Consider the following 10021-nt stretch of genomic DNA (forward strand, 5'->3'; position numbering starts at 1 on the left):
AGATGGCATAGCAGCTTTATGGAGCTAAAGACCGCAGTTCCACGCTGCCCACGTGCTCCAAGATGGCGTACCACTCTACTGCCAGCCAGCAGGGCCACCCTCTTTCCCTCTTAGGCAGGGTATCCATCTAGGTATGTTTGACATTTTGGACCAGATAATTCTCTGTGGTGGGGGCTTTCTTGGATACTGTAGGATGTCTAGCGGCATCCTTGGCCTCTGCCCCATTGGGTATGAGTAGTACCCACACCCCAGTTGGTATAACAAGAAATGTCTCCAGATCCTGCCAAGTGTCTTCTGATGGACAAAATGACTTCCGGTTCAGACCTACAGATTTCAGGTTACTACCCAGAAGTTGTTCATCATGCTTTGGTCCACATCTCAGTGATGGCCACAGCACTATTCCTTTGCCAACCCAAGGGTAGGGAAACTTGGGATTGGCTTTCTTTCAGGGGGCCAGCTAAAAGGTAGCTAGCTATTTATGGAAGACTAGCAGCTAGCAGAGTCTCCCCATCCTGGAGTCTCCACTGAACAGGGGCTTGAAAAATCGACCATGTTCCTTTTGTCTTGCTTCCTAATTATTCATTTAATTCACTTGCACAAAAATATAGGTCGTGAGGAGCTTTAAACACTTCTGAGAAACAGGGCTCCTTGACTGAGATGGAGGAGGTTGAATTTCCGCTTGTATTTTTGCGCCATCTTGTGGCATTCGAGTGGAATTCAAAAGAGCCCTGTTGGTGTAGTGGTTATGACTCGGGCTACTAATCTCCAGGTCAGCAGATCAAAACCACCAGCTGCTCAGCAGGAGAACATGTCTTTCCATTCTCAGAAACCTACAAGGGCAGGGCAGTTCTACTCTGTCCTATAGGGTTGCTATGAGTCAGTATCGACTTGATGGCAGTGAGTGAGTGGTGGCATTCCGCAAGTCTTGACATTAAAAAAAAACAAAACAAAACAAGTTGCCTGCTAGTCAAAGAGCCTTGGCAGGCAGTGGTTAAGTGCTTGGCTGCTAGTTAATGGTCCAACTCCGCCAGCTGCTCTGTAGGCGACAGATAAAACCGTTTGCTTCTGTAAAGGTTGCAGCCCTGAGAGCAGAGCCTTTCTTGGTGACCTTGAACTGTCAAACTTCCACTTAGCAGCAGAGTGGATGGCTGCTGTTATTCGGTGCTGACTGAGCAACCCCCTATACAACAGCACTGCCTGGACTTGTGTCATCCGTCCTAGACCTGAGCCCCTGTGTCAATCCTTCTCATCGAAGGCCTCCTTCTTCACTGTCTCTCTAATTCAGTAAGCATGTTGTCCCTTTTCCAGGGTCTGGTCTCTTCCGGTGACCTGTCCAAAATCTTTGAGATGAAGTCCCACCATCCTCTCATCTAGGAAACATTCTGGCTTGATTGCTCATCCTGTATCAAGTTTATTTCTTTTATGGTCTTCAGGCACAACATTCAAATGATAAATAAACCTTAAATGAGTAACACTGACTGCCATTGAGTCAATTATAACTCATAGAGAAACTATAGGATCAAGTAGAACTAGCCCTGTGGGTTTTTAAGACTGTAACCCTTTACAGGAGTAGAAAGCCTCTTCTTTCTCACCCTGAGCTGGCTGCTGGTTTTGAACTGCCGACCTTGCTGTTAGTGGTCCAATGTGTAATTACTATGCTACCAGGGCTCCTAAATGAGCAATATTGTGGCTTTAAAGGGTCTTTTGAGATGAGGAACTCTACTGACATTTGGAACTGGATCATTCTTTGTGGTAGGGCTGTCTTATGCATTTACAAGATGTAACGCAACATCCCTGGCCTCCTCCCACCATTGGAAAGCACCACCCTCCACACAGGACAGTCACATGTCTCCAGGCATTGTTAAATGCACCCTGAAGGCAGTGTGTGTGTGTGTGTGTGTGTGTGTGTGTATGTGTGTGTTTGTGTGAGATGTCCTCCCCAGTTAAGAGCCACTCCTTTCAATACAGTCTGGAAAATCCCACTGTCCATTAAGGCCACACGTCACTGTATACTGGCAGTGGGAGAGCCGTGGGAAGACAGGCGCTGAAGTGCAGGTCCCAAGGCAGCAGGACTTCTCTCCAAGATCAGTCCTCCACCCCAGGTTGGGAAGCAAGAACAAATGCAGAGTGACTGCGAGAATGGGCTCAAGGATCTCAAGGATCACGAAGATGGGGTAGGACCAGCCATATTTCAATCTGTGGTACACAGGGCCCCCAGGCGGCAGAGCCCACTGGAAAGCAAGTGACAACAACAGAAACAGCAACACCCACTCTGATTTGGATGCTCGCTCTTTGATACTATTGGCCATGCTCTCTTCTTGGCAACTACAGCAAACTTCCCTCTCTAGGCGAATGTCTCCAGATTTGTTTTTACTAATAAATGCATGCACATGCATACCACTCCATCCCTTACACACACACACACACACACACACACACACACACACACCACAATGGCTTCCTATAGACACGGCAGTATTGCCTATCTGTTGCAGGTAGGATTTCCCAGGAAGCTGCCTGTAGGAGGAAGGCTGATTATGGAGAGACTGTCAGCTCTGTACCAATTCCAAGGAGAGGGATGGAGCTAGGTTGAGTAAAGCAGGGGCTCACACGTTTGGTATGATTGCCATTTGAGGCAGGAGAGTTCTTCTTGATGTGGGACTGTTGTGTTCATTGTAGCTGTTGAGCAGCATCTCTGGTATGTCTACTCACTAGATGCTAATAACAACCCTCCGGGTATGAATAACTAAATAGGTCTTCAGATCTTGCTAGAGGTGGCCTGCATGACAAAATCACCCCCAGATGAGAACCACCGGGGTAGTGAACTGTGATGTGGGTTTGACAATCCCTGGGATCTCCTGGGGAGAATTCCCCATCAGAGTCATGAAAAGCCAGAATGAGATTGCTGGGTCAGTCATTGGCCATGAGCTCCTGAAAAGTATGGTGGCCTTGGGTGAGTTAGTAACTGTGATGGGGCAACTTAGGGATCATGACCTGTACCAAAACAATTGTTCATAGACTTGTCAGTGTCTGCGCTAAATGATAAAATCCCTGAGAATGGGGACCAGGCATTATCTGATTCTGTATCCTGGATATGCACAAATGCAAATAATTTAACAGAGGATTTCATTGTGCATTTTCCTGAGACTCTGGAAATTCCTCCACATTAATCCATCTTCTCGTTCTTATGTGTAATCATGAGTCCTTTGGGGGCAAGGAACAGGAGTTCTGATCAGCTGATAATATTCAACAGGACTGAGCTAATCTTTACCTGGGTCAGGAATCTTCTGTAGATGAGATTCTTTCTCAGTAATTTAAAAAAGGATTATGAGATTGGTGTGGAAGAGAACCAAATAATTTCTGAGCTATTACACAGAATTCAAGTAATGCAATTTTTGCTGGAATAGATGTGATTATGAAACAGGCCCACAAAAGACCATCAGGATTTGTCCACCAGAGGGAAGAGTTGTATTACCTTATTGCTGGAGAAAATCTTTTAGCTGGAGTACAAAGGCAGAGTTGGAACCGGGAAGTTGGTACCCTGTTATTTATGTCCCACATGTGTAACCAAGTACCCCTAGACATCTAAAGCCCAACAATATATTATTTGTGGGTTTTTTATTTTACATTATTGCCTTTCCCACTATTCTTTTTCATTATTTCAAAAATCGTTGCCTGTTCAAAAAGATCAGGATTAGGTTAAAGGGACTCTCTAAATAATATTGTTATTTTGACTTGGTTCAAGAACTATGATATGGGGAATGTCAAACTCTGCTAAAATTCACTGCCCCCACGCCGGTTCCTACTCACAACAACACTGTAGGACTGGGAGAATTGCCCCTGTGAGTTTCTGAGACTGGAACTCTTTATAAGGGTAGAAAGTCTCACATGTCTCCATTGGAGTGGTTGGTGGTTTTGAACAACTGACTTTGTGGTTAGCAGCTCAACACATAACCACAAAGCCACCAGGGACCCATGACCAGTTGGTTACAGATAAGACTGCTGTGATCCCTAGGGGTTTAATTGACTGATTTTTGGAATTAGATCACCGCCGAACACCAGCCCCTCAGCAGGAGAAAGACAAGGCTTCCTGCTCTCCTAGAGATTTACAGTTTTGGAACCCCCAAGGAATAAACTTACCTTGTCCTACATTGCAGCCATGAGTTGGAATCCACTTTCTTCCTAGTCTGTCTGAGGCTAGAAGCTCTGCTGGAAGCCATTCAGCATGATAGCAACACCCAAGCCTCCTCAGACACAGAGTGGTGACTGCACATTGGTGAAGAGTTGTGGTAGTCAATTTGAGACTTAAGAGTGAAGGGGTGGCATTTAGCTTGTCATTTGGGTAGCGGCTTGATGGCCTCATTTGGAGGTGCTACGGAGAAAAATAGCTTGCTGGAGGCAGGACACTCACTCACTTCATGCGAGACATTACTGACAATGAGCCTGAGGGAGCTACGCTGATATAGCTAGAGCCCTGGGAGCTGGAGGAACCACGTGGAGGTCTCTGCCAGCACTAAGATGCTTCTACCACCACTGGATCCACAAGACTCTCAACCCAGTGCCCTGTGATCTTCCTGCATTCAGCATTGTTGCATGGCTGCATGGGTCTAAAGAGGAATTTATCGACTTGGGTTGGACATATGGGCTAATATCAGACTTATAGATTTGATCTGGACTGGACTGGGATGGGCTGTTTTCTTAAAGTACAATTACTCTTTATATAAAGCTCTTTCCTATACATGCATATGAATATCTATGAATTTATTTCTCTAGTTTACCCAGACTAACACAGCATCATTTCATGTGTTGCATGAGTCTGAAGACACATTTACAGGTTGGTATCAGACATATGGGATAAGATCGGACTTATGGACTTGCTCTGGACTGGGCTGGGTTGTTTTCTCAATATTCAATTGCTTTTGTATGTAAAGCTCTTTCTTATACACATAGGAGTGTCTATGAATTTGTTTCTCGAGTACCCATACACACATAAGAGTTAAACCTGGGTCCCACACAGAAGGTGAAAATTCTACCACTTAACCGTCATTCCACCCCCACCCCCACCCCAAATCCCAGTGCCCTCAAATGGAGTTCAGCTCATAGCAACCATACAAGACCAAGTACAACTGTTCCTTAGCGTTTCCTAGACTGTGATTCTTTATAGGAGCAGATAGCCTCAGAGGCGGCTTGGTGTAAAGCAACAACCTTGCAGTTAGCAGCCCAATGCTAACCCACTGTGCCACCAGGGATCCTTGCATAGAGGAGCAATGATGCCATTCACAGGTGGGTGAGGTGCACGCACGGCGTAAGAGCCGTGGGCATCTGTTCAGTAGATGCATGGGGAGGAATTGAAGTTGTTAGAGAGTGTTGCCCACGTGGATGATAATTACATTCCGTCATTTTTTTTTCTTTGTGAGGGGTTTGACGGAGTCAGTCTCTAGGTTCTTTGGCGATTCAGGGTAGTGGCAGGAGGTGGAATGGGACCCAATGAGATGCTAGATTGCTGCTGACCTGGGAGGAGGTATTTGGTTAATACCACGTTACTGCTACCCTAACCTCACAAAGCATCTCATTTGAAAATTAGCTTTCTTCTTTTACATATTCCTCATTCCAGCCCTGGTAGCTTACACCTTGGGTCAGCAGTTCAAAACCACCAGCTGCTCCACAGGAGAAAGACAAGGCTTTCTACACACACAAAGAGTTACAGTCAGGGTCATTATGTGTCAAAATCCACTCGATGGTAGGGGATTTGAGTTTGGATCATGCAATAGCAATGCCAAACTATAAAAGGACAGAAAAGTTAAACATGTGAAAGCGTTTATTGCAGTATTATTCATGGATCATTGGTGACACTGAAAGTAATTGAGGAACATGGAATATCAGGGAGCTGAGGCCCCTGGGTGGTGCGAACATGTAAACACTGGGCTATCAACCCAAAGGGGGTTGGAATCTACCCAAAGGCACCTCAGAAGAAAGTCTGGACGACCTATTCACACTCCGCCTCCCCAGCCCCACCTAGCCATTGAAAGCCCTATGGCTGTCAGTTCTAGTTGAAACACATGGGGTGGCCTCGAGTCAGGATCAAGTCCACGATCTTTTTTTTTCATAAAAATGAAAATGATGACTATTTTATAGGTACATGGAGGGTGACTCCAAGAAAATGATGTATAAGAACAAAGCAGATTAAATGCGTAAGCTGTTAGCACTTTGTAGAAATGCAGACTTTAGGTGCTTGGGAAAAAGTGGTGCGGGCGATGGAATGGTAAAAGAAAGACGGTCAAGGAGTGAGAGAGTAGTATGCTTCTTTTTCCCCTTCCTCCCTCCTCTCTTCTTTTGTCTTCCTCTCTTCCTTCTCCTTTCTTAAACCAAATTATTGTGGCTAGAGTGCTATTTGTAGAACAAGACACCGATAAAGGGATTTCCTTGCTTTATTCAAAAGGTAATACATAGAATTCATCTTTTCCTGAAAGGAATGACTGTCATACTGAAATGAAGGATGACTCTGTTTTTTGTGATTTACAGATGTGGACTCTTCCAAACACCATCAAGAACAAGCACCAAACCATTTTGGCTGAAAAGGGCTTCAACAGTTTCTGGAGCATATTTTTTTCTTTTCCACATATTTCAGAGTGACCTCGTCAAATGTTACGTTTTCTCCCACAGGGCAATGGATCAGTGCTTAGGTGCAGTTCAAGCACAGGATAATTTGCTGCTGCATAGCATGATCAACCCTCCTTCCGTCTTTGATGCCTCAGTTCTTATATTTACAGGCTAGTTTTGGGGTCTTTTCATCTTTTTAAGTATCTTCTTTTGGGGGCTGGGTCGGGGGGCTGCATTGCTTAGAAATCCTGGTGGCGTAGTGGTTGGCTCGTATCGGGCTGCTCAATTTTCTCAGCTGTCTGATGCCACAAAGAGTTACAGACTTGAAATCCCATGGGGAAGTTCTACTTTGTGAATAAGAATTAACTTGATTAAAAAAAAAGAATTGACTTGATAACAGTGTGTTTTGACTTTTGGTGAGTTTAATGCCCACTTACATGATCGTGTTGGTGAAGCCTATTGAAAGTTCCATGAGTTCCAGAAAAACAAACAAACCTGTCTTGTAAGAAATACAGCCAGAATGCTCCTTAGAGGCTAGGATGGCGTGCCTTCTTTGAATGTTTTAGGAGAGACCCGGAAAAGGACATCATGCTTGGTAGAGGATCATTGAAAAAGAGGAAGATTCCCAATCAGATGGATTGACACAGTGGTTACAACAATGGTCTCTAACATGGCCTTGATTGTGATGATGGTGCAGGGCCAGACAGTGGTTTTTTCTGTTATACAGAGGGTTGCTGACTGCATAGCGCCCAATAACAGGGTTGCCTTTGAGCCTTGAGCCTCACTCACTGTTGTCGAGTCCATAGTGACTCATAGCAACCCTGTAGAACAGGGTAGAACTGGCCCAGTGGGTTTCTGAGACTAACTGTTTATGGGAAAAGAAAGCCAAATATTTCTCCCTTGGAGCAGTTGGTGGGCTTGAACTGCCTGCCTTGTGGAAACAGCTCAATATAGAACCACTACATCACCAGGGCCTTGGGCAGCCTTCCTTTAATAACCACTTAAGAAATCTGCTGTCTGACATGACACATTAGAAAACCATACAATCTATGGATTGTGATAAGAGTTGTATGAGCCCCTAATAAACTGTTTAAAATAAAAAGAGTTTGACGAAGCCCCAATAAAATGATCCTGAAGTTAAAAAAAAAGAAAACCATACAATCAAATTTTCTAGAATTATCTGTGGTGATGAGTCCTTTGGTGATAGAAATGATTATTTCACATTCTCAGCTGCTAACCAGAAGGTTGGTGGGTGAAGTCTACACAGAGGCACCTCACAAGAGTAGCCTAGTGATCTCTCTCTGAAAAAGCAGCCATTGACCACTCAGTGGAAGCCCAGTCCGAATGCACACTCGGGGTCTTCCGAGTAGGAATGCTCTTGATGGCAACTAGTTTCCATAGGGAGAGCTCCGAAGGGCATCCCGCTGTATGGAGACGTGGCAATGACTGTTGTGGTTGCTCTGAGGTATCTTGTCTCACTTTTCAGTTCTTGGTTGTTTCTGGATAAGTTGAAGTCCCAGGGAAACAAACTTTACATCAGGGAGATGTTGCTGCAGGGAAAAGAAAACCATGGCTCACAAACAAAGCAGAGTTGTAGTAAATCCAGTCGCTGCCAACAAATCAATAAAAATGAAAGCAGCACCAAGCAATCAATAGTTATAAAAATACCCACGCCTGCATCTGTTCAATTCTATTTCCATGTCACTTCATTCTTTGCCCTCATAGACTTCATTTTCAGACAAATTGACCTCCATTTTGGAAAGGGGCAATAGCCTGAAAATGAAATTTCATTCATGGAATTATCAAACATACATCTGAGAAAAATAATGTATAGAATCCAGGGATCTCTTCCCTTTGTCAATCAATCAACAGGCAGATGTGTGATATCGCAGTCATAATTTGAACATATAAAGCAATTGCTAGATGCTCTGGAGACTCATAATAAAAATAGATTCATACTCCCAACCCTCTTAGTTTCAGCGAAAGAATGAACTATAGAAGTAGAGTGAACCATGTATGCAATTAAAATTTAATTCAATTTATTAAAATTTTAGTGATCTGTAACTCGCTGTTCTATAAATCAGAGTCCATGCTATTTTCTTCTAATACTGGTGTCTACAGGAAGACTCCAGTTCAACCTTAGCCACAATGGAGTTGTGTATACTCTTGAACTTCACCTCTTTTCTGAAGGTATTTATGCATTCCTAGAGTGTGGTATTTATATATTCTGGTGTCAATTTGAGGATTAAGAGTGTAGGGGTGTAGTCTAGCCTGTCAATCCAGACACAGTCAATGAGACCTCTGTGTGGGCATGGCCTTCTCCTGAGAATTCTGGGAACTCCTGTATTTTCCTCCTTGGAGGTGGCAGACACTTTCTCTTTTGACTGACACCCTTGGAGACATTGCAGCTGACAAGATACATGGAACTATGCTCATGACCTGAGCTGGAGAAGCCACATGGAACTACCCTGATGTAACCAGACTTCTGAAGCTGGAGAAGTGACGTAGAGACGCCTGCCGTTGCTGAGACGTTTACAATGCCACTGGATCCACAAGACTTCCAAAACACTTGCCAGTGAGCATCCTGAATTTGGTGCCATTGCATATGTTTCATGAGCATGAGGAGGACATTATAGATTGGTATCAGACATATTGGCTGGTATTGGACTTATGGACTAGATCTGGACTGGGCTGGGATGTTTTCTCAATATCCAACTGCTTTGTATATTAACCTCTTTCTTATACACATATGAGTCTCTATGGTATTGTTTCTTTAGTCTACCCAGATTAACACACAGAGTTTAGGGAGACTTATTATACTTCTAAGCTGTCTCTTCCCCACCCCCCTCTATAACCCAGCAAACTTGGCAAAATCACCCAAATTAGAAACCCAAACCCCATTGCTGTTGAATTGATTCTGTCTCATAGTGATTCTATAGGACAGAATAGAATTGCTCTGTAGTTTGCCACATCTTTCTCCTGAGGAGCAGCTGGTGGATTCAAACCACTGATCAATTTGTTAGCAACTGAATGCTTACCCAACGCACCACCAACAACTCCTCAAATAAGCAAACTCATGTCTATCTAATCTACATGGAAAGATAACTTATAATGGGTATTTGTAAGTTTATATTGCTTAACTCGCAAGAATCTTACTGATTCCATGGCTCAGTGGACGAGGAGGGACTGTACACTTAGACACTTGGATCGATAACTAAGAAGTGACCATCGTCTAAGACTCAAGGTCAATTCCTAGACAAACTTGTTCACTGTGATTGTAAACAATCATCACATCAGAAAATGATCTAAAGGTCTATACGGTTTTAGTGCTCATCATATGCCGGGGTTGACTGTCCATGAAGCAAGAGGAGCACACATAGGGTTGTGTTAGGATTAGAATAGTTTTATCATACAAAGCTAC

This window comes from Tenrec ecaudatus, chromosome X (genome assembly GCF_050624435.1).
Source record: "Tenrec ecaudatus isolate mTenEca1 chromosome X, mTenEca1.hap1, whole genome shotgun sequence".
Taxonomy (NCBI): Eukaryota; Metazoa; Chordata; class Mammalia; order Afrosoricida; family Tenrecidae; genus Tenrec; species Tenrec ecaudatus.